The 24,099-nt window shown below is 34.5% G+C and overlaps 1 protein-coding gene across 9 annotated transcripts in view; it reads right to left on the reverse strand.

Moving 5' to 3' along the window:
- Positions 1–24,099, reverse strand: part of ZNF644 (zinc finger protein 644) — a 95,739-nt gene that overhangs the window by 24,521 nt on the left and 47,119 nt on the right. For 2 of the 9 annotated variants that reach the window (XM_090269719.1, XM_090269720.1), the window contains exon 2: positions 21,962–22,061. The exons of the other annotated variants lie outside the window; for them this stretch is intronic. The gene's annotated coding sequence lies outside the window, so the exon portion shown is untranslated. The remainder of the gene's footprint in view (positions 1–21,961; positions 22,062–24,099) is intronic. 9 annotated transcript variants of the gene reach the window in all.

Here is a 24,099-nt window from a genome sequence, read left to right on the forward strand (position 1 = left end):
TCAAAATGTTTTATTCACAGGGTTTCATTCGTTCCTTATGTAAATTACCCTTAGTTCTAAAGTAGTAAAGTTAAAATTAATGTTTCATATAACTTAAATTTTTATAACCTGAGCCCCCAAATTCTAGGCATTCCCTACAGGCAGTTATCCCATTTATCATCTGATAGTTGACAGCAATGGCCTAAAACTTCTTCCTCTGAAATATCACAAATATGTTACGTTTTTAGGTTACTTCATATAAAATGGAGATATATTTTTTTCTAGGTATTTTTGACAATATATTTAAACTTTATGAGAAGACAGAGTATTTCTTAAAAGATTGCTAAAAGTATGGGAGACATAAATATATACATACACCATGGTTATAATTATTGCCCCAGCTCTGAAGAATCCCCTTGCACTCTGTTCTTAACCTGCTCTTAGAAATAGGCAAATTATATAAGAATTGTCTGTCTCTTTGGAAGAATGTAAGCTCTTGGAAGCCAGGGACTGTGACCTAGTGACCTTTTAATCTCTGGAACCTAATAGCGCTTGGCATAGGTGCTCAGGCAATATTTGTTGAATAAAGGAATAAAGTGTTGCATGAATAAAAACACAACTGCAAAAATCAAAGCAAAAGCTCCTAAAGTGTAGGAAGAAACAGTTTTTTTCTAAGAAATCTGGATTGCCTATTCAAATAATGCAAATTCCATCATGGTCCTGATTTCTTGACATACCCATTGCATCAAGGCCTTCAAAACATCCAATAAGCCTCAAGTACAACTTAAAGAACTTGCTATTTGGCAACACTTGGTATTAATTATTTGAAGTACTGGCATAAAATCCCATATTTATTTTCCTTTTGTACAGAGTAGTAAGCACAGTTCACTCATTCTCCAAATGTTTACTGAGCCCTTACTGTGTGCCAAGCACTGCTCTATTCTTAAGTATAATAATTGTAAACAAGATAGACAAGGTTTTTGTTCTCAGAATAAAGCCTTCCATTTTTATAGTATTTGAAATTTGTGTAACAGGCAATACCAATTTAGGACAGCGGGAATTTACAATCCTATAATTAGAAACTAAAGATTTTTAATAAAGCTTATTGTTTCCAGTATCTTCTAGGTTACCAATTACATGCTTTGGAAAACATTAAGTCTAATTCAAGAATAAAAAACTTATTTCTGATTACTTTCTTATTTCTCAACTTGGAACAAGCACTTATAAATATGACCTTATCTTATGAACAGATGTGTTCTTTAATACAACACACATTACAGATATCTTTCTCTGGCATTATTATTTATACCAACAATCATTTTTTCTGTCCCTCATAGGTCTTAGAATTCTGTTGTAAGAATGGCAAACTTCCAAAGTAATAAAAATAGACTTCCAATAAGATCATATTCAATGATATCACCCCAAAATGGTGCTAATGCAGCACCCAGCAGGAGTCTCTTCATCACACACACAGAAGTTAAAAATGGGCAGCACATAAACATGTGTTAGGAAAGAGTGTGCAAATGTCAGTGAAAAGAAAAGCAAACACTGATGCTATACTATTATTCATTCCCGATACATCTCTCGTCAAGTTTGGTATAAGAAGTTAAATGACCAGAAACGAACAATCTCACATAAATCTTAAATGGCAGAATTTTTTAAAAACTAGAGTGAAAGACAGTTAGTTTCTGTTCCTACTTATTACAATCACAGAGGTAGACAAATATATGCTCAAGTCAATTTGAAAGCCTGTATTAGCTTTTCTCAACAGGAAGCAACGTTGCTAACGAAGTGGTAAATTCAGTGTTAATGAGTGGCTTCACTGTTACCACCTCAGAGGTAAAATCTTCCATGTTCCATGTTCTACCCATCTGTTCTGGTGTTAGAGGTTCAGAGATAGAACAGACGCTTCCCACTTAAAGCAACTTCATTGGTAACCCCTGAACAGCAGGGTGACAAACTATGATCGTGTCGGCTTGGAGACTGCATCCTCATTACCAGAATGGCTTTATAAGAGCTTCACATTCTGAAGATACCGAACTGTTTTGCTCAAAAACATATAAACAATATATGTGCATAATGCATCTAGCAAAAAGAAAAGCAAAAGACCAAATTAAATATTTTTAAAAAATAAAATGAAATCTCTATCAAAGTTTTCTTTCACACCTAATGAAATATGCCTTACTTGTCCCCAAACTAATGCTTATCTCTACTCAAAAACAGAAGTTACTTTTTTAGAATATTTTTCTTATTAGCACATATGAAAAACCATCAGTTAAAAAACAGGCTATAAGAAATTGAATCACTAAGCTGGTATTTTAGAAAAAACAAATAATTTTCCTGTTTTAATTCTCAGAATATATTTTAACTGAAAATTGTTCAAAATACATTTTTACTCATAGCTGTTGTATCAAGATACAATGCACAACAATGGATCATCAAAATATATTACACTGAATAATGGATCTAGAATTTTGACATAAAAAATAATCTCCCTACATTCATGGTTGATTATGTGGCATCTAGGCAAGAAAGCATTTGACCTGTAAGCTAATTTCACACTGTCTCATATAACTTTCCCAACTATCTTTATATATTCAAATATATATAACAAAGCCACCAACACCATTTTATGTTAATATAACTAAGTAGGGGACATACTTGAAGGAAGACATATTTCATTAAGTTTTTAAAAAGGGAAACTAATAAATTAAAAATCAAACTGTTATATTGCTTAAAATCCCTAAATTTCAATGAATTTACTATACAATTAGGCTCTTTTTATAAAATGTTTAGATATTATTACTATGTCCTTCATGTAATCATATAACCACAGAATTTTCCTTTTAAATGAATTTTAAAATATTCTTGTAGAAAATTAACACACTTTATAAAAAGCTGCAAATGGAATTTTAAATCTACATAAAACATATTTCACTTTCTAGAAAATGATAATGAGTTCTACAGCTGTAACTGCCTGTAGTTATATACTGTGAGCACCAAAAAAAAAGTACAAAGGTCAGATCTGTCTTCAAGATGACAGATCATCACTTATATGCCTCAAGCTAGACTTATTGTCTCAGAAATCTCAAACATCAGTATTTTTGCAAACTATCAGCACTTGCTATAACACCCTCACTACACTACATCTTGAGGTTACTACAGAAGAAATGAGGTGATAATTGCATATTAACATAATTATTCTGTAATCCCTCTGAGCAACCTTCCTAGGTCAGTCAGTAATTCAGATTATATATAATCTTCCTGTCATCAAATCTATGTTGTCCACTTTCTGTTCATGAATAATTCTTTTTTGATAGAAAATTAGCTTAATTTCATTCTTTTATATACATTATTAATTGTACTTATTGCAAGTAGGTTAATATTTTGTGGGTACTTATTACATAATGCCAACCTTTGTTAGGCAGTATAATTTCACATAAAAATATAGTATAATTTGGCCTTGTTCTACATTAGTTCATTAATAACTATATTACACAGCTATAAATAATCATATTGCCCACTAGCTGAGTTGCAGTTAGGATATGTCAAATTTTCACAAACCCTATGTTCATTTAAATTATCCTTGAGAACACATAACTTCAGTTAGTCATATATGCAATCGGGTTAAGAAGAGAAAACCATTCACAACTGTCATTCTAACTGCAAAACAAATCTCAATTAACATTACAAGATTATTGTAGTATTTAAACCTACATATATTATGCACAACGTACAAACATATATATCTAAATCTCACCTACTTTACAATGCAAGTGAAGAAGAGTACACTATATATCTATATCACCCCAGTAATATCTTACTCTGGATGTCATATTGAGAGAAAACACTAAAGAGATCCGGAACATTCCTAAGAATTCCAGTGTGCCACATAATAACATAAAGCAAAAACTTGGTATGTTTAGCCTAACAAATAGTCAATACAGTTAACAACCTTCAAACATTTAAAGCTTAGTAGTATAAAAGAATACACGATCAATGTTTGAGTCATAAAGTTGTAGATTTCATCTCAAGAATAAGAAAAACTAGATAAACAAGAATAATTCAATATTGCAAAGAGTTATGAATTAAATGGCTCAGCATGTTGAACTATTTGTCAGGAACAATGTAGAAGGGAATATGGCATTGGAGACTGGATAAAATGATTTTAAGGTTCTTCCTCCTCATATGTAGTACACATGTTTAATGTTTGCTTATTACATTATTAACATTTAATACTATTTGAAATAATGAGCTAAAAACAGAAGTAAAATACACCATTGGACTTCAAAAACATTCTCTAAATTCAAAATTACCTTAAATAATCCTTTAGTAAACTTGTAATACATTGATATAAGCTGGTTCTTGAACAAGGAAAAGTATGGCACCAAATGACTAACAAACTGAGGCCACAGAGCTAATTTGCATCATGAAAACTCTATTGGCAGTATCTCCCAAAAATTTTGTCACAGAGTCTGAACATCTAGAAAATACATAGATGAGCAAAAAAATAAAGAACAAAATACATTGGGCACATAATGCTTCTTGCCAGTAGCATGTGGCACTGCCATGACAAATAATGATCTGTATATGATTTTGCCACCTACCACCACGTTACATTGCACTCGAATGTATTATCTTCATTATTTCATAGTAAGATGTTACAAAGAGTAAGGTCCTAGATCATAAACACTTAGTAACACAAAGTGCTCCTGACTGCAAAGTATACTGATGCTAAATGTAATCTGACATATCCCTGGGGCTGCTGTATGGTAAAACTGAAACAGTAACTACATGGAGGAAAAAGGAAGTGGGGGACTACAGAGGCATATATCTTATCTCTAACCTGGAAAAATATATAGTAATGAGGTGCAACAGTAGTAAAAAAACATATGGATATTCACTAATGAAAGGTTAATTCCTAATGAACAATTCTGCAATTGAAAGAGGCAAGACAAATCACAGTTGCAACCAAAGAAGCATGCTAAGTCATATTCAGCATTAGAAGACTGCTTATTGAGTTGTTTATACTTTCATATAGACAAAAAAAGGTAAGTGATCATCTTCGTTTGGATAGGGTAAATGATACACATATACGGTAACAATTCATGCTTTTAAAATAATTGAAATAAGTGATAACTTTATATGTTTTCCAATTCAATCAAACCTTTGACCACAATCATATATAATTAACACGAGTCAACTCCACACTCCAGAAGTAGTGTGTCAACTTTGCACCCCATCAACAGAGACTTAGTATTAACTACCATAAATTGTTATGTTTGGTGTTCTTCAGTCTATAATGAATTTACTATTTGTGCTTCATTTTGAGATAGTATTTTTAAAGTATTAACACATCATGTCCAGTAAGTGCAAGGGAGCACTAGCTGGTGTGGGTTGGGCATCATCCCACCAACTCAAAGGTTACCAGTTTGATTCCCAGTCAGGGCACATGCCTGGGTTGTGGGCCAGGTCCCAGGTTGGGACATGCAAGAGGCAGCCAATTGATGTTTCTCTTGCACATCGATGTTTTTCCCTCCCTTCCCCTCTCTCTAAAAAAAGTCCTAGGGAAACAAAACATAATTATAAGTGAAAATAGAGAAAATAAAAAATACCCAAAGTGGTAAGACAAATATTGTAAACGAGGTCTGTCCAGAGGTATCCAGTCACATACTATGAAAAATAGGTATTTATTGAAGAAAATACAAGATAAAAGAAACACTGTACATAGGACAATGATGTCTCAGTCCCCTTCAAAGTAGGTACTTTGGGAATTCACACAGTTCTCCCAATTGCTATCAGCTGCCCCATTGCGTTTTCCTGAATCTCATCAATGGTCTGAAATCTTTTCCCTTTCAAATGTGATTTCAGTTTTGGGAAAAATTAAATTCAGGCACCAAATTTGCGCTGTAGTGGGGCTGAGTCACCTGGGTGATTTGATGTTTTGCCAAAAAACTCTGCACGGGATGTGATGTATGAACGGGTCTACTATCGTGATGAAGCTGCCAATCACCAGTTGCCCATGCTGTAGCCTTCTGAATCATCCGAATAGTTTCAGTGGAGGAATGTTCAAGCTTAATGCAAAATTTGATGCAGGTTCATTGCTCTACTCACTCAGTCATTTTGAATGCAACAACCACACAGTACACATGCTCACTCAATGGTGTCTACCGCTCTCAATGACTAGTACAGTGAAGTCGTCACTGTTCACGCATGCGCATTCCAGTCCACTCTCCTTGGGTGCCAGGTTACATCGATGTCATACAATCCGTTCTCATTATATTAACAATGGCTGGACTTTTTCTGGACTGCTTTAGAGTTGAAATAATTCAGAAGGGCAAAGAGAATTTCACATTATGAAAAAATTATTGTGCCAATGCATTTGGCAATAATCAGCAAAAAAGAAAAAGAAATGTCACCAAGGAAGCTTTTTGAGTACAGAATCAGCTTCAATGTTAGATGTCTATCTGCCTAATGGTTATTTAGGAGAGGCTAGAAATTTAAGAACTTAAATGCTAAAAATGCTCTTAGTGCTGCTGATGAAACTTCTGCCCCAACTATGTATGATTGCACAGAATCAAGGTCCATTAGAGAATGCACATCAAATTTAGTGGCATGACTAAATGCAAACAATTATGGCTTCCAAGAAATTCCTTACAATAGTTGAAGAGATAATTTGTGCCTTAATAGAGTGTCTAGAATATAATAAATGTTATGTTATTTTTTTAATACTAAAAGAATTCTGACCTTTCAAATTAAAAACTTCACATATTCAACTATATATACATTTTTAAAAACTTTTGTAGATTTTAATAAAGTAAAACTCATTATAAAAATTACAGTAATTCTCTTGCCAATCACATATTAATCATATTTAGAAAATACAAAATTGTTCAGTCTAAAATGAGAAGCCTGAAGATTACAACATGCACAGAATAAATTATTTCACTGAATTATGACTTAATTTTATAAAAAGGGTTTCAAATGTAAAAATATTCTATAATTCAGTAATAATCTGTAATTAGTACTTAACCTTTCACCTGTATTATACAATTTAAACTTGAATATGTAAATTCAAATTTACATATATGTAGATGGGAAAATGTGACACTCGTTGAAAACTAGAACAAAAACAAAATAGAAATTTTATTCTTTTTTCATAAAAGATTTTATTTATTTATTTTTAGAGAGGGGAAAGGAAAGGAGAAAGAAAATATTTTGAGAGAAATATCAATGTGTGAGAGCAACATCGATTGGTTGCTTCTTGTACATGCCCTGACTGGGACCAAACCTGCAACTTAGGCACGTGCCCTGACCAGAAATCAGAATCATATCAGTCGTTTTGTGTGACGACGCCCAACCAACTTAGCCACACTAGTCAAAGCAAAAATTTTATCTTCTATAAAGTAACATTTTTAGTAAATGTGAACTCTCTTACTGACATTATCAATTACTCAAGTTACTTTTTTCCTTTCCCTAAAATCAGCCCCCTACAATTATGTTCATTTAGGATAGTAAAAATTTAAATACAAGAAATTTGCTTTCCTTGAAACAGAGCATGCAGTCACTATTTTCTCTGTGATTTAGCATTTGAGCTGCTAACAAGTTTTTACTTATTACATGTTCAATTTTGTAGCTTCACTTATAAAAACAAACATTTTTATTGTGAATTAAAATATTTACAAAATTTCACTATTGTTACAGAAGACATTACATAGTATTTAGAAAATGCAAGTACTTATTAATAATCAAATGTATATCTCTATTCAAGCAATTATGATTTAAAAGAATTTTTTCAGGTTTATTCATATGAATAGAGAAAGATGATATGGTCAAGAATAGACCTACAGAATGCATGATTCACAATTGACCGAATCCATAAAACCAAAATGTTATCAATAGTACATTACTGTTTTATAAAAAGTAAAGCACATTTAAAATTGAGATAATTTCAGGAAATTTTTAATTATTCTTAACACTAACTAATCAAATAGTATTGCTGGGTTTTTTTTTCCTTAATTACTGTATTGTTATCTAACTGAGGAAGACCATACAGGATATTATGTATGCAAAACTTCTATCAAAATGTAATACATTATGTACCCAGTAATACAAATTTTACATCTTATAGTTCAAAAGAGGTAGAAGGTACTGTAAAATTCCATGGCTCAGAAAAGACTCCGAGAAAAGAGGCACTTTGGACTAAATTTTATACTTTAGTACTGAGAGACTCTTTGGAGGTAAACAAATCTGGGTTTGAAAATTGGCTCCATAACTTCTAGCCTGGGGCAAAGTTACTTCACTTTACTTAAACTTCCTTGGCTTTATCAATAACATAAAGATAAAGCCTACTTATAGAGTTGTCAGGATTAAATAAAACAATGTACATAAAATATGTACCACAGGGCCTGGCAATTAATAATTACTCATTAAATGTTAACTCCCTATGACCCTTGCCAGTAACTTATTTATGGAATGATGACAGTGATTCTATGGATTGCTCCTAGTGACAGAGGCCCTTACAAGGCCCTTTTTGCTACTCTCAGGGTATAATGAACAGGATAAATGGGAAGAAGTCAAAGATTCAGAAGGAGAAGCATACCTTGTAAAGAGTTCCTGGGGCTAGAATAATAACACTCTTGTGGGGATAAAGCAGGGCTTCAGTGAAATAATATTTAATAAAACAACAAACAGGGGAAGTACAGCGCTTGACTCAGTGCTCTAAAGAAAAAGGACATGAGCCCTGGCTGATGTGGCTCAGTGGATTGAGCGCAGCTTGTGAACTGAAAGGTCGTCAGTTGATTCCAGGTCAGCGCACATGCCTGAGTTGGTAGCTGTGTCCCCAGTTGGGGGCGGGTGGGAGGCAGCCAACTGATGCTTCTCTCCCTCTTCTCCTTCCCTTCCCCTCTCTCTAAAAATAAATAAATAAGTAAAATATTTTTTAAAATAAAAATTATTTTTCAAAAAGACAGAAAAAGGACATGAAGTAGCCATTTAAGATTTAAGAGTTTCCGATTCCTTAGCACCTATCAAGGACATGAATTTATTTTTCCTCTCTCATAACATGCCAATGAAATCAAAGCAGATGACTTAAGACGAGAGAGACATACAATGGTAGATAAAACCATAAACTAGAACAGTCATTGACAAGGACTGCTAGAAAGAATGGAATGATAATTTCTAATAAACAAGAAAACGAAGAACAGGTTTTATACACAAGAATATGAATTAGAATAGCACAGTCTGTCAAGACTAAATGGCAAGTCAATGGAGTAATAACTTCAGAGTTTGGAATAAAATTATTTTGACTATAGAATCCTATACAGAAACATATTACATTGGGTTGGCCAAAAAGTTCATTTAGTTTTTTCCAAAGGATGGCTCTAGTAGTGCTTAGTTGTCTTGAACTTCATTCCAAATAATTTTGCTAGATTGTATTGTGATAGCTGTCATATCAGTGTGCATTTAAAAAAAAAGCAAAAAAACTTAATTGTTCTAGATGGTGTGACTCAGTGGATTGAGCGGTAGCCTGCAAACTGAAAGGTCGCCAGTTTGATTCCCAGTCAGGGTACAAGCCTAGGTGGGTTGTGGTACAGGTCCCTGGTTGGGGGCATGTGAGAGGTCACCAATCAATGTTCCTCTCGCACAACGATGTTTCTCTTCCTGTCTCCCTCCCTTCCTCTCTCTCTAAAAATAAATGAGTAAAATCTTAAAATATATATATATTAAATTTAAAAAAACATCAAAATTGGTAAATTTTTATGCAGCATTTTAATACTGAAAATGGAAGAAAATACACAACATTTTTGGCATATTATGCTGTATTTCAAGAAAGATAAAAATGCATCTGATGCAAAAAAATCCTTGTACAGTGCGTGGAGAAGGTGCTGTGACTGATCAAACATATTAAAAATGGTTTGCATCGTTTCTTGATACAACTGACATTTTGGCCAAATAACACTTTGCTGTGGGGCTGTCTCATGCATTGAAAGATGTTTAGCAGCACCCCTGGCCTCTACCCACTAGAAGCCAATAACAGGAGGTAGGCTACGTACTCTAAACATCCAAATCAATAGTTATTGATGAAAATAAAAAACATGTTTTTTTAATTCTATGAAAAATACTAAACAGATTTTTTGGCCAACCCAGTATAATATTCAAAGTGAGAATACTCAGCTTCTAAAAGTTACCACTCACCTTACTCTCAGAAAAAATTTTCCAAAAGGTTGAGCATGTGGGGATCTGAAAATGGCTAAAATTAGTGTGTTAAGTATTGTTTATTATTTTACACAATGAGATTATATCTACATTATTAACTATTAATAGTAACTAAAATGATAACTTGTTAAAATTATAAGGTTAATCACTAGAATAAAAAGAGGAAGTAAATATACCCAATATATGTAATATCTTAAGATTCTAAAACTATTGTTTTAAATAAAAATGTATGATATGCTTGAAGAAGCTGACAAACAACTTTAAAATAAAATTAAAAATAAAAAAATAAAAATCCTCCAAAAAACAAAAACAACCCTCAATAAGTGAGTGCAAGAGTGAGTGGATACAGCTTAGGAAATGAGGTATTCCCCCCAGAACACAAATTTTTAATGGGCAAAAAGGGGCTAAAAAATAAGAGAAAAGTTAGGGGACACAAAGTCTAGATCCATAAATTACTTCAAGTAGGAATTATTGAAGAAGAAATCAAGGGAATGGAGAAGAGGACACAACAGAAGAAAATTTCAGAGCTCAAGAAACACAGCAATCTTCAGGCTAACAGGGCTCCATGACTGCTCAACAGAATGAAGAAGACATGCCAGTTGACAGGTCCTGGGAAAATTTCAGAGCTCTAGGAATAAAAAAGAAATCTACTCATTTCCAGAAAACAAAACAAAACCTAGGGTGTCCACAAAGAAACAAAGGAACAAGAATATATAATTCATCATTAGTAGTGTTGTCAGACTTCTGAGGAAAAATGATTTTTTTAAATCAAATCCGCCTGAAAAAATTACAGAAGTAGAACATACTTGTTGCAATCCCTGCTACACCTTTTCCACTCTCTGCCACTGCAATTACCAATTAATAGTCAGCTGTATCCTTCTCCTTTTTCTTATTCCTCTGTGTGTATGTGTGTGCACACACACATTTGTTTTGTGTTTATAGAAATAAGATTATATTATACACATGCAATAATAAATATCCTTGTATAGGCAGGCTTAGAGCACTGTTTTATTTCAACATAGGTTCTTTAAAGCTATAAGTGTATTTTTTAGTTTAATGTTCATTTCCAAATCATTTCCCCAACTTTCTATCAAAATGCAAGTCTATATCCAATATAAGAATGCCTGTTTCCCCACATTCTTACAATTTTTGCCAGTTATCATGCTGCAAGATGTGAAAAGTTTTCAACCCAGAATTCTGTAACTAGCTAAAACTAACATTTAAGTATAACAACAAAGCAAAGACATTTTTGAACAAGTAAAAATTCCAAAATTTTACCATCAACAGATGAGAGAATTATTCACAGAAACATTCAGGCACAGAGAGAAGAGAATATATTTAAAAGGAACAGATAAGAATCAATAAAATTAGTGAACAATTAAACCACTAAAACATGTAATTAAATTTAATAGCTGTTGGTAATTGTTCAAAATGAATTCCTATGAATTGAGAAGTATATAATATTTAATAACATGGGAAATTAAGATCCCAAAAAGACTTCAACGTGAGAGGTTAGACTAATGGACACTGATTAAAAGGAAATCTTTTTGTAAAATGAGTTAAATGTTATGAATGAGTAACTTAAATAGTGAAATAATATATATAATTTCAAATCTTTAGAATTAAAAAATGAAGACAATTTGATTAGGAACACAGCAAAGAGAAAATAAAAATAAGAAAGCATAAAAATTCCAAACACATCAATTTTCACATTTACTGTGAATGTATTAAAAAAAAGGCATTCATATTTGTTTGGTTTTGAAGGATGCTGTATGTTATTTATAAAAGAAATACAGAGATTAAAAATAAGATTATGAAATAATAAGCTAGGCAAATGTTAACAAAAGAAAAATCTACTATCAAAAAAATCAAATGAAATTTAAGGCAAAAATCACTAAACCAGCTAAAGATGAAAATTATATTAATATAAGATCTACTAAGAAGTTATAATATTCATTAATCCTTTTGCATACAACAAAGTAGCTAGAAATATATAAATCATAAACTTATACAAGTATTAGGAGAAACTGACAATTACAGAGGAAGATTTTACACAAAATTCAACAGATCAAGTAGAAAATTCTCGTTTTCCTTATTAATCTCCCTTTTTAAGGTAATTTTTCTCTATCTTTATAAAAGAAAAGTTCCCAAACACAAATCTGCAATATTCCCCTTCTCCTGCAGTTGTTCAGGCCAAGAACACTGGAGCAATCTTCCTTATTCTCATCTATTCACACTTCATATCCAAACCATCAGGAAATCCTATTTCTACTATCTTCAAATTACATCCAGAACCAATCACTTCTCACTATAGCTACACCCAAGTCCACTATTATCTCTTCCCTGTATTATTTCAGTACCTTCTTAATCTGGTCTTAATGCATCTACCCTTATCTTTTCTTGACACCATAATCAGAGGGATCATCTTCAAAACCTAAGATGTATCATGTTCCTCAGAACCCATCAACTGCTCTCTGTTTTTCAAAAATTTTTTCAGGGATATGGAAAAAAAGGTTTAAAGCCCACTGATCAAATACACAGAGAACTCTATACAAGGAATAGACATTTTTGGCCCTGGCTGGGAAGTTCAGTTGGTGAGTGTCATCCCAATACACCAGGGTTGCAGGTTTCATCCCCAGTCAGGGCATTTACAAGAATCAACCAATGAACGTGTAAATGAGTGGAACAACAAATCAATGTTTTCTGTCTCTCCCCCTATACTACCCTCTCTCTAAAATCAATCAATAAAAAATAAATGAAATAAAGGGAAATAGACATTCTTATTTAAAAACGAGAATGGAGCATTTATAAAACTTGAGTATTTATTATAATGACCACAGAAAAATTTCCAAAAGGAATAGAAATCATGTAGACCATATTCTCTGGCCACCGTGCAACAAAACTGAAAGTTACATACAATTAAAGATTTAATTATATTATGCTAATTATATATCGATAAAACTGAAAAAAACCTACTCAAATAAAACAAAAAGTTAATTCGAATGAACTAGAAAAAGGTCAGAACAAAATATCTAGAATGAGCAAAGAGAAACAAAAGGATGGAAAACGGAGAAAGGAAGCCCCAAAAATGATACAGTGAGAAGATCTAGCATCTACTTAATAGAAATTCCAGAAGTAAAGGAGAAAATGGGACAGAATCAAAACTTGGAAGAGATAATGATTGAGAATTTTCTGAAACTAACAAAAGACATCAAGCCATGTTACCAGAAGCACCAAGAACTTTAAAATGGATAAATAAAAAGAAAACTATATCTGGATATATCATAGTAAAACTGATAACAATGAAAGACAATGAGGACTTCCAGGCAAGATAAAGGTATAGGTAAACACACGCCTTGCCTCCATGCACAACTACAGAAAAAATTACAACTAGGCTACAAAACAAGTAACACCCAGAAATGCCAGAAAATCAAGCTGTGTGGAAGTCAGACAACCAAGGATTTAAAGAAATCATATTCATCCATAAGGGTAGGAGGGACGAAGATGCAGAGTGGTGCAAAGAGGCACAAAGACATGGTATGCGTGGTCTCACATCCACGTGTGGTGAATAAAAAAATAGGAATGAGAGGGACACCTTGGGAGCGAGGGATCTCAGTCCCAGACAAGACCATGCAGCTCAGGGTTCCAGTGTTAGGAAACTAAGTCCCCATAACTTCTGGCTGTAAAACCTAGTGGAGGTTGGGATGGCGGAAGAAACTGCAGGACTCACAGGGGACTTCTTAAAGGGCCTGTTAGACTTACACAGAGCCACTACCTCTGGGATTCAGTACCAGGACAACAGCTGGAAGGGCACCAGTGGCATACAGAGACAAAGTGATGTGACTAGAATCAGGGTGAATGAAGGGAGAAAGCTTACACCCAGGCAAAACTCCAAAGGTCAGGTGGCGGCATTGTTCCTTCCTTGAGACCTCCCCCACAGAGTCAGAGTGGTGACACTGGTTGCCCAGCCCTTGAGATTACCTACATACAGCTTACAGGTGCACTTTTCTACAATAGGTCATGTTAGTAAGACAGGGAATCAAAGCAACTCTACCTAATACACAGAAGCAAACACAGGGAGGAGGCAAAAATGAGGAGACAAAGAAGCATGTTCCAAATGAAAGAACAAAACAAACCTCTAGAAAAAGAACTAAATGAAATAGCGCTAGCCAACACATCAGATGCAGACTTCAAAATACTGGTTATTAGGATGCTCCAGGAACTCACTGGGACTTCAACAGCATAAAAAAGGCCCAAGCAGAAATGAAGGATATATTAAGTGGAATAAAGAAAAATCTACAAGGAACCAACAGTGGAGAGGATGAAGCCGAGAATCAAATCAATGATCTGGAATACAAGGAAGAAAAAAGCATTCAATCAGAACAGCAAGAAGGAAAAAGAATTTTAAAAAATGAGGTTAGGCTAAGGAGCTTCTGGGACATCTTCAAATATACCAACATCTGAATCATAGAGGTGCCAGAAGAAGAGGAAGAGCAAGAAATTGAAAACTTATTTGAAAAAATAATGAAAGAAAACTCTCCTAATTTGGTGAAGGAAACAAGCAGGAAGCACAGAGTCCCAAACAAGATGGACCCAAAGAGGACCATAACAAGACACATCATATAAAATGCCAAAGGCTAATAATAAAGAGAGAATCTTAAAAGCAGCAAGAGAAAAGAAGAGAGTAATCTACAAAGGAGTTCCCATAAAACTATCAACTGAATTCTCAAAAGAAACTTTGCAGGCAAGAAGGGACTGGCAAGAAGTATTGAAAGTGATGAAAAGCAAGGACCTAGAATCTAGATTACTCTATACAGCAAAACTATCATTTAGAATGGAAGGGCAGATAAAGTGCTTCTCAGACAAGGAAAAACTAAAGGAGGTCATCATCACCAAGCCATTATTATATGAAGTATAAAAAGGGAATTATATAAGAAAAAGATCAAAACTATGAATATTAAAATGACAATAAATTCAGAACTATCAAAAATTGAATCTAAGAAAAAGTAAGCAAACAAGTAGGACAGAAAACAGAATCACAAATATAGAGATCATTTGGAGGCTTCAGTTGTCGGGGGGAAGGGTGAGAATGGGGTGAAAAGGGTAGAAATTAAGAAGTACAAATTGGTAGGTATGAAATAGAGAGGGGAATGTTAGGGAACAGTATAGGAAATGGAGTAGCCAAAGAACTTATATGCATGACCCATGGACATGAACTAAGGGGGGAATTGCTAGAGGGAATGGGGTTACAGATACAGAGGGGCAAAGGGGGAAAAAGTTAGGAAAACTGCAATAGCATAAACAATATATATTTTAAAAAGCAAGACAATGAGAATATCTTAAAACTATTCACAGAAAAAAGAATGCCTACAAAAAGACAATAATCAGACTTAGGGGGGGAAAAAAGAGCATCTCCTGATGTCCAAGAACAAATCTAATACTTTCACGTAAATCATACTATTTTCCTGTTGAACATAAAAATATCTCACAAAATATCCCCTTTACACAAAGTCATTTGGGGACAGAACACCCTTTCTTTCACTAAATGAGTTGATTGCTACCTTTATCAAATGATAAGCTCATCCTAGGCTCAGTCTGCCTTCCCCACAGATGAAATTTATTAAGAAGGCAATCTTCAAACGAATGCAAACAAAATACAACATACCAAAACTATGGAATGAAACAAAAACAGCACTCAAAAGAGGAAAATTTACAGCTACAAATGCCTGCATTAAAAAAATCCCTAATCACTTTAAAGAACTAGAAGAGGAGCAAACGAAGCACAAAGCCAGCAGATGAAAGGAAATAATAAATTAGAACAGATAATAGAATATAAAAACAATCAAATAAAAAGTCAACAAAACTGACATAGAAATTGACTAAGGAGGACTTACGGCCAAGATGGAGGCCTAGACAGACACGCTGCGTCTCCCTCCACAACGAAGAAGGAATACAACTACCTCAAAACTAGAAACAACCAGAAGTTCCAGAAAATCAAACTGCATGGAAGTCCAGCAAACAAAGATAAGAAGAAGAAATACTCATCCAGACAGGTAGGAGGGGTGGAGCCAGGGCGGAGAGGACAAGTTGTGGTGGCAGCAGCGGCAGGCCGGTGGAAAGCACAGTCACACGTTTTAAAAACGTCAGGTGGGACACCTGGGGAGTACCCAACTCCTCACTGCACCTCGCAGCTCACGGTCCCAGCACCAGGGAAAATCAAGCCTCATTGCTTCTGACTGGGCAGACTGGTGGGAGTTGGGGTGGAGGCAGAAACTGCCAGTCTCGGCAGAGTCCGCTTGTTTAAAGGGCCCCCACGGTCCTGGGACGTCCGCGGACCCACCCAGCATCTCTGGGAATGACTGCCAGGGCAGCAGCTGGAGGGGTGCTGGCCCGGTGCAGAGGCGGGAGAGGTGCCTGGAAGAGGGGCGAGTGCTGGGCAGGCGGCACTGTTCCCTCTCGGATCCCTCTCCCACATACAGCGCCACAACATGGTGAAACAGATCGCCCTGTACTGACGAATCCCAAAGGCTCCGCCCCTTACAACGTAACAGGAGCAACAGCTCTACCTGGGACACGGAGGCAAACAAACACAGGAGCCTGTCAGAATGAGGAGACAGAGAAGTATAGCCCAAAAGGGGGAACAGATCAAAGTTCCAGTGGGAGAACTAAGCGATGAGGAGATAAGACAACCTAACAGATGAGGAGATAGCCAATCAAACAGATGCAGAATTCAAAACACTGGTGATAAAGATGCTCATAGGTTTGACAGACATGCTTGAGTATGGCAAACACATAAGAGAAGTGAAAGCTATGCTAAGTGAAACGAAGGAAAATCCACAGAAAACCAATGGTGAAGGAAAGGAAACCGGAATTCATATCAATGATTTGGAACATAAGGAAGAAAAAATACAGTCAAGCTGTGCAGAATGAGGAAGAATTAAGAAAAATGAGGAAAACTTCCCAAGTTTTGTGAAGGAGATGGACATACAGGTCCAGGAAGCACGGAGGGTCCTGGGCGAGCTGGACCCAGAGGGGACCACACCAAGACGCATCATGACTGAGATGCTGAAGGTGAAAGATAAAGACAGAGTCCTGGGGGCAGCAAGAGAGGGGAATGCCTATAGGACTGTCAGCTGATTTCTCAGAGGACACTTTGCAGGCAGGAAGGGACTGGCAAGCAGTATTCAATGTGATGAAAAGCAACCTACAACCAGGATTACTCTATCCAGCAAAGCTATCATTTGGAATGGAAGGACAGATGAAGTGCTTCCCAGACAAGGTAAAGCTAAAGGAGTTCATCATCACCAAGCCATTATTATATGAAACGTCAAAGGGACTTACTTAAGAAAAAGAAGATCAAAACTATGAACACTAAAATGACAACAAACTCACAACTATCAATAACTGAATGTAAAAAATAAAAACAAAATCCAACTAAGCAAACCAGAATAGGAACAGAATCATAGGTATGGGGATCACTGGAGGGTTATCAGCTGGGAGGGGTGAGGGGGAGAAATGGGGAAATGGTGCAGGGACTAAGAAGCATAATCGGTTGGTACAAAATAGACAGGAGGATGTTAAGAATAATATAGGAAAGGGTGAAGCCAAAGAACTTATATGCACGACCCATGGACATGAACTAAGGGGGGTGGGATTGCTGGAGGGAAGGAGGGTACTGGGCAGAGGGGAGCAAAGGGAAAAAAAAATTGAAACTACTGTAACAACATAATCAATAAAATGTACTTTTTAAAAAAGAAAGAAATTGACTAAGAAAAAAAAGATGCAAATAACTAAAAGCAGAGACAAGTGTAGGAACATTACACAGACCTTAAGAGAAATAAACAGAATTTTCAAAAATATTATGACTACTGGATGCCAACAAATCAGATAATTTAGATGAACAAATTCCTAGAAAAACACATATTATAACACCTGACTCAAGGGGAAATAGAAAATCTAAACAGACTTATAACAGGTGAACAAGCTGAATCAATAATCAAAAACCTCCCAAAAAGAAAAAGTCCAGGACTAGATGACTTCACTGGTAATTTTACCATTTAAAGAATTAACACCAATCTTTCACAAACTCTTCCAAAAATAGAAGACAGAACACTTCCTAACACATTCTATGGGGCCAGCACTAACCTAAAACAGGTTTTCAACTAGTGTGCCATATAAGGCACACTGGTGTGCACCAAGAATTTTTAAACATGCAACATCTGACCATTTAGTCAGGGACATTGACCTTTTTCCCCAGAATGTCAAATAAAAATAATGTCAACAACTAACACAATAATAGCCTTCTGGTGTGCATGAATCAAAATTCTAACTATTTTTTGTCAGATGGGCAAAATACATACTTTTTGGTGTGATGGAGAATTTTAGTAATTAGTTTATGTGGGCCATGAGATGAAAAAGGTTGAAAATTGCTGCCCTAAAACAAAGATACCAAAAGTAAACCAAAGACCCTTATGAATATGGATGCAAAAATTCTCAATAAAATACTACCAAACTGAATCCAACAGCACATGAAAAGGATTATATATCATAACCAAGTGAGATTTATGCCAGGAATGCAATCATTTTCAATATAAGAAAGCAATCAATGTAATACACCATATTAATAGAACAACAACAAAAAAATACTTGTTCTCAATAGACACATAAAAAACACTTTACAAAAATATACCATTGTTTCATGATAAAAACACTCAGCAAACTAGGACTAGAAAGGAATTTCCTTGACATCATAAAAAGCATCCTTGAAAAACCCACAGCTAACATCATACACATCAATGGTGAAAGATAAAGCTTTCCCCTCTAAGATCAGTAGCAAGATAAGACTGCCTGTTTTCACCACTGCTATTCAACATGGTACTGGAAGTCCCAAGCACAGCAATTACACAAGAAAAATAAAAGGCAACCAAATTGGAATTGAAGAAGTAAAACCATCTCTATTTGCAGATGACATGATTCTAAATATAGACAATCCCATAGACTACACACATACACACACACGCCCTACTAGAGCTAATATCATTATGAATTCAACAAACCTGCAGATATAAGATCAACATACAAAAATCAGTTGCTTATGCCAGCAATGAATGAACCAAAAAAGAAATTAAGAAAATAATTCCATTTACAAAACCATCCAAAAATCAAATACCTAGGACTACCAATGAGGCAAGACTTGCACACTAAAAACTACAAAATATTGCTGAAAGAAACAAAAGAAGGCCTAAATACATGGAAAGACATCTGTGTTCATGGATTCAAAAATGAAATATTTTTAAGATGGCTAAACTTCCCAAAATGATCTACAGATTCAATGTAATCTCAATCAAAATGCTAATGGCCTTTTTTTTTTTTCCAGAAATAGATAAGCTGATTCTCAAATTCATATGGAACTGCAAAAAGTTCTGAAGATCAAAAACAATATTGAAAACGAAATAAAGTAGGAGGGCTCAATGATTTAAAAACTTACTACAAAGTTATTATAATCAATGTGTTACTGGCATAAGGATAGACATATAGACCAATGGAACAGATTTGAGAATTCAGAAATAACGCAAACATCTGTGGCAAATTGATTTTTAACAAAGGTGCCAAGACCATTCAAATGGGGAAAAAATAGTCTTTTCAACAAACGGTGATGAAAAAAATGGATAATCACATGCAAGGGAATGAAGTTGGACCACTGCCTCATATCATGTACAGAAATTAAATCAAAACGGATCAACAATATAAGAGCTAAATCTATAAACCTTTTAGAGGAAGGCCTAGAGATGAATCTTTATGATGTCAGATTTGGTAACAGATTATTAGATCTGACAGCCAAAAGCATGACAAACCAAAAAAAAAAGAAAAGATAATTTGGACATCATCAATAAAAAACTTTTGTGCATCACAGGATATTATCAGTATATACTTGATAAGGGTTCAATATCCAGAATGTATAAACAACTCAACAACAAAAAGATAAACAATCCAATTTTAAAAATGGGCAAAGAACCTGAATAGACATTTCTCAGAAGTTATATAAATGGCCAACAAGCCCAGGAAAAGACGTTCAACGTCTTGGTTATTAAGAAAATGCAAATGAAAACCACAATGAGATATCACTTTACCCCTATTAGAACAGCTTTAATTTAAAAAGAAGAGAAAAAAGAAAAATATCAAGTGTTACTGAGAATGTGAGAATATGGAGAAATAGACCCTTAAACATTGCTAGTGAGACTGTAAAATGGTATACCCATTGTAGAAAAGTTTGGTGTTTCCTAAAAAAGGTAATGTAGAATTACATATGACCCAGTTATAGTATTCAATTCCTAGATATATATATACACCAAGGAGAACTGAAAACATATGTATACCTGTACATGAATGTTTATAGCATTGTTATTCATAATAGCCAAAAAAGAAACGAAGTACATGCTACAACTTGGATGAACCTTGAAAACATTATGCTAAGAAAAAGAAGCCAGACACAAAAGTCATACGTTGTATGGTTCCTTTAATATGAAGTATCAAGAACAGGCATATCCATAGAGACAGTAAGTAAAGGTCCAACCAGGCGATAGCAGAAAGGGGGGTATAGGAAATAATTACTTAATGGATACAAGGGTGTTGAAACAGTTGTGAAACCAAAGAGCTGGCAGTTGCATAATATTGTAAATATATAAATACCACTGCACTGTATAATTAAAATGATTAATGCGTGTGAATTTCACAAGTGAAAAGGGAAGATGGCATCATAAAATGACATGTTCTGACAACACTCAATTTAAAGCAAACTTCTACTTCCCTAGACCCTCTCTGAAATTACCCAGAGTCCAAATCCTATAATAGTTCTTTCTAATACTCTCTTATAAAGACAAAGATTCCCTAATGTGTGTGGAATCCCTCTGCAGCAAGTAAACTTGTTCAACTATAAGTGTTCTTGCTGATTTTTTTGGCTGTAAGGCATTGACAAGCCTAACAACTAATTTCTCAACAGAAGACAACACAAAAGAATAATATTCTCATTAAAAGAAAGTAGCTGCCAATCCAGAATTCTAACCAGTAAAAACATTTCATTAACAAGTGAAGGTGAAATAGAGACCATAGTCAGACAACAAAAACTGAAGACAATTTTTCAGCACTCATCTACACCAAATGATACACTAAAAGGTATTCCTAAAAAAAAAAGAAAGAAAGAAAAAGAAAAAGAAAAGATCACAGATGGAGAACTGAAGACACAGGAAGGAATAAAAAGTTATAAAAATAGTGAGTATGTGGGTAAATTTAAAATAATGACATAAAACAATGATGATGTCTTATGGAAATTAAAATATATATGGAGTTAAGAATACATGAGCATTACAGCAAATCAACTGAGCAAAGGGTAAGGGGGAGAATTAATGGAATTAAAGTATTTTAGGTTCTTGGCATTGTCTGGAAAGATATGAAATTAATTAATTAGAGTCTTACAGATCAATGATACATGTTGCAAAGCAGTTCCCAAAAGCATAGTCTGCAAAGCACCTGGGGGTCCCCGAGATTCTATTAGGGGACTCTTTAAAATCAAAACTATTTTCGTAATAATACTAAGATCATTATTTGCCTTTTTCACTCTCATCCTTTTACAAATGTATAATGAAGTTGTTGAGAATATGACTTCTGATTTCCCAACAGATTTGCCCTGGCCGGTGTGGCTCAATTGGTTGGAGCATTGTCCTGAAACTGAAGGGTTGCAGGTTCGATATCCAGTCAGGGCACATACCTAGGTTGTAGGTCCAATCCCCGGTCCGGGTGCGTACGGGAGGCAACCAATCAATGTTCCTGTGTCACTTCGAAGTTCCTCTCTCTCCCTTCCTCTCTCTCTAAAAGCAATGAAAAAAATGTCCTCAGGTGAGGATTAAAAAGATTGTCAAATTAAAAAAATGACACAGCCAACACAATAATAGCTATCTGGGGTGAATGAATCAAAATTTTGCCAGTATTTTTGTTGGATTGGCAAAAACTGTATTTTTTGGTGTCACAGAATTTTAGTAACTAGTGTGTGCCATGAGATGAAAAAGGCTGAAAATCACTGTTATAGAAAATAACTTAAGAGAATATCTTCATGTCCTTGGAGCAGGGAAAGACTTACGTAAGGCACAACAAGCATGACTTTGAAGAAAAATGATAAGTCAAACTACAATTTGGGCACAGGCCTGGGTTGTGGGCCAGGTCTCAAAGCTGGGGGTGTGCAACAGGCAACTGATTAATTTTTCTCTCCCTCTTGTTCTCCTTTCCTTCCCCTCTAAATAAATGAATGAATGAATGAATAAAATTTATAATTAAGACCTTCCTTTCATCAAAAGAAAATATTGAAAATGAAGCCAAAGTGGGATATATTTTTTCAACAAATGTACTAAACACAGGGCTTGTATCTAGCACACACAAAATCTCCTAAAAACATAAGAGACAGAAACTCCAATAGAAAAGGGAGGCTCATATCCATAAAATACATAACTCATATAAATGAGTAATACAGAAAGCTCAATGGCAATAATAAAAAAAATGGCGGGGGGTGCGGAGAAGAGATTTCACAAAAGAGGATATCCAAACAGCCAATACAGTTATGAAAAAGTACTAAATCTCATTTAGAATCAAGGAAACGCACCCTCCAGAAGCGCTAAGATTAAAGAAGCTATCAATACCAAGTGTTGGTGAGAATACAGAACAATAGGAACCCTTGTATCCTGTTGATGGGAAAGGTACAACCACTGTGAAAACAATTCTGTGTTACTGTCTAAATTTGAACATATATATACACCAATGACCTAGCTATTCTACTCCTAATATATGTGTATACTCAAAATAAATGCTGTACATGTGCCTCAAGTAACATGTACAAGAATCTTCATGACAGCATTATTCCATCCAATTGTGCAAAAGTAAAAATAATAGTGATGTTTTAATCAGACACAGCTACATGTGAAAACATTCATGAATCTTCCAAATATAATACTAATTAATAAGATAAGCAGAGAAAAACAATACTATATAATTCTATTTATGTTAAAAGTTGAAAAGCAAATTAAAAAAAAAAACAAAAACAGACTATATCCTTTGAAGTCAGGCCAGTGGTTACTCCAGGAAATAGGAAAAAGAGAGTGGTTGGGAAAGGCAACAGGGTTTCTGGGTTGTTGGCAGTATTCTATTTCTGATGTGTGGTGGTCATGAAATGTTTACTTCGTGGTGAATCACTGAATTCTATACTTACACTCTGTGCACTTCCCTGTACGTATTATAGTCCAAAAAAAGACATTTTATATGCTGTATGTAAAACCTAGAAATCAATAGTTACAAACGCCTTAGCTATTAAAATCATGTCTAGAGACACAAATCTCCACATCTTACAGTTCAGGCTCCTTTGTCTAATTAAACAAAATAAACAAAATATTTTAAAAGGACTGATTTTTCATAATGCTGCAGGAAGACATAATTAAATAATTTAAATTTTCTATTTTCCTATATGTTCCATTTATCACCTGAGAAAAATCTCAGCTTTATGTTAAGACAAAATAAAAAACACATCTCAGAAAATGTTAATATTAAGGTAATGTTGAAGATGCTTACAATATTAAAATTTTTTCTGACATTTAGAAACAGAGAGGATTAAGGCAGAATATATAAGATTTGTATTAAAAATTTGCTTCCCTCTCCAAACTAAGACTTGACTTACATTTTTATGTTCCATATGACATTTTAATAAAACTCAATCTTAAATCACCAATTACTATTATATATACAAAATCAGAATCAAACATTTATAATGCTAAGTTGCTTAATATTAAATAGATCCCCTCTAAACTTAATCATTTATGTATAATAGCACAGTTAAGATATTCTGATTCATTTATAAGCCAAGTA

This window comes from Furipterus horrens, unplaced genomic scaffold (genome assembly GCF_987537825.1).
Source record: "Furipterus horrens unplaced genomic scaffold, mFurHor1.1.pri manual_scaffold_3, whole genome shotgun sequence".
NCBI classification, from domain to species: Eukaryota; Metazoa; Chordata; class Mammalia; order Chiroptera; family Furipteridae; genus Furipterus; species Furipterus horrens.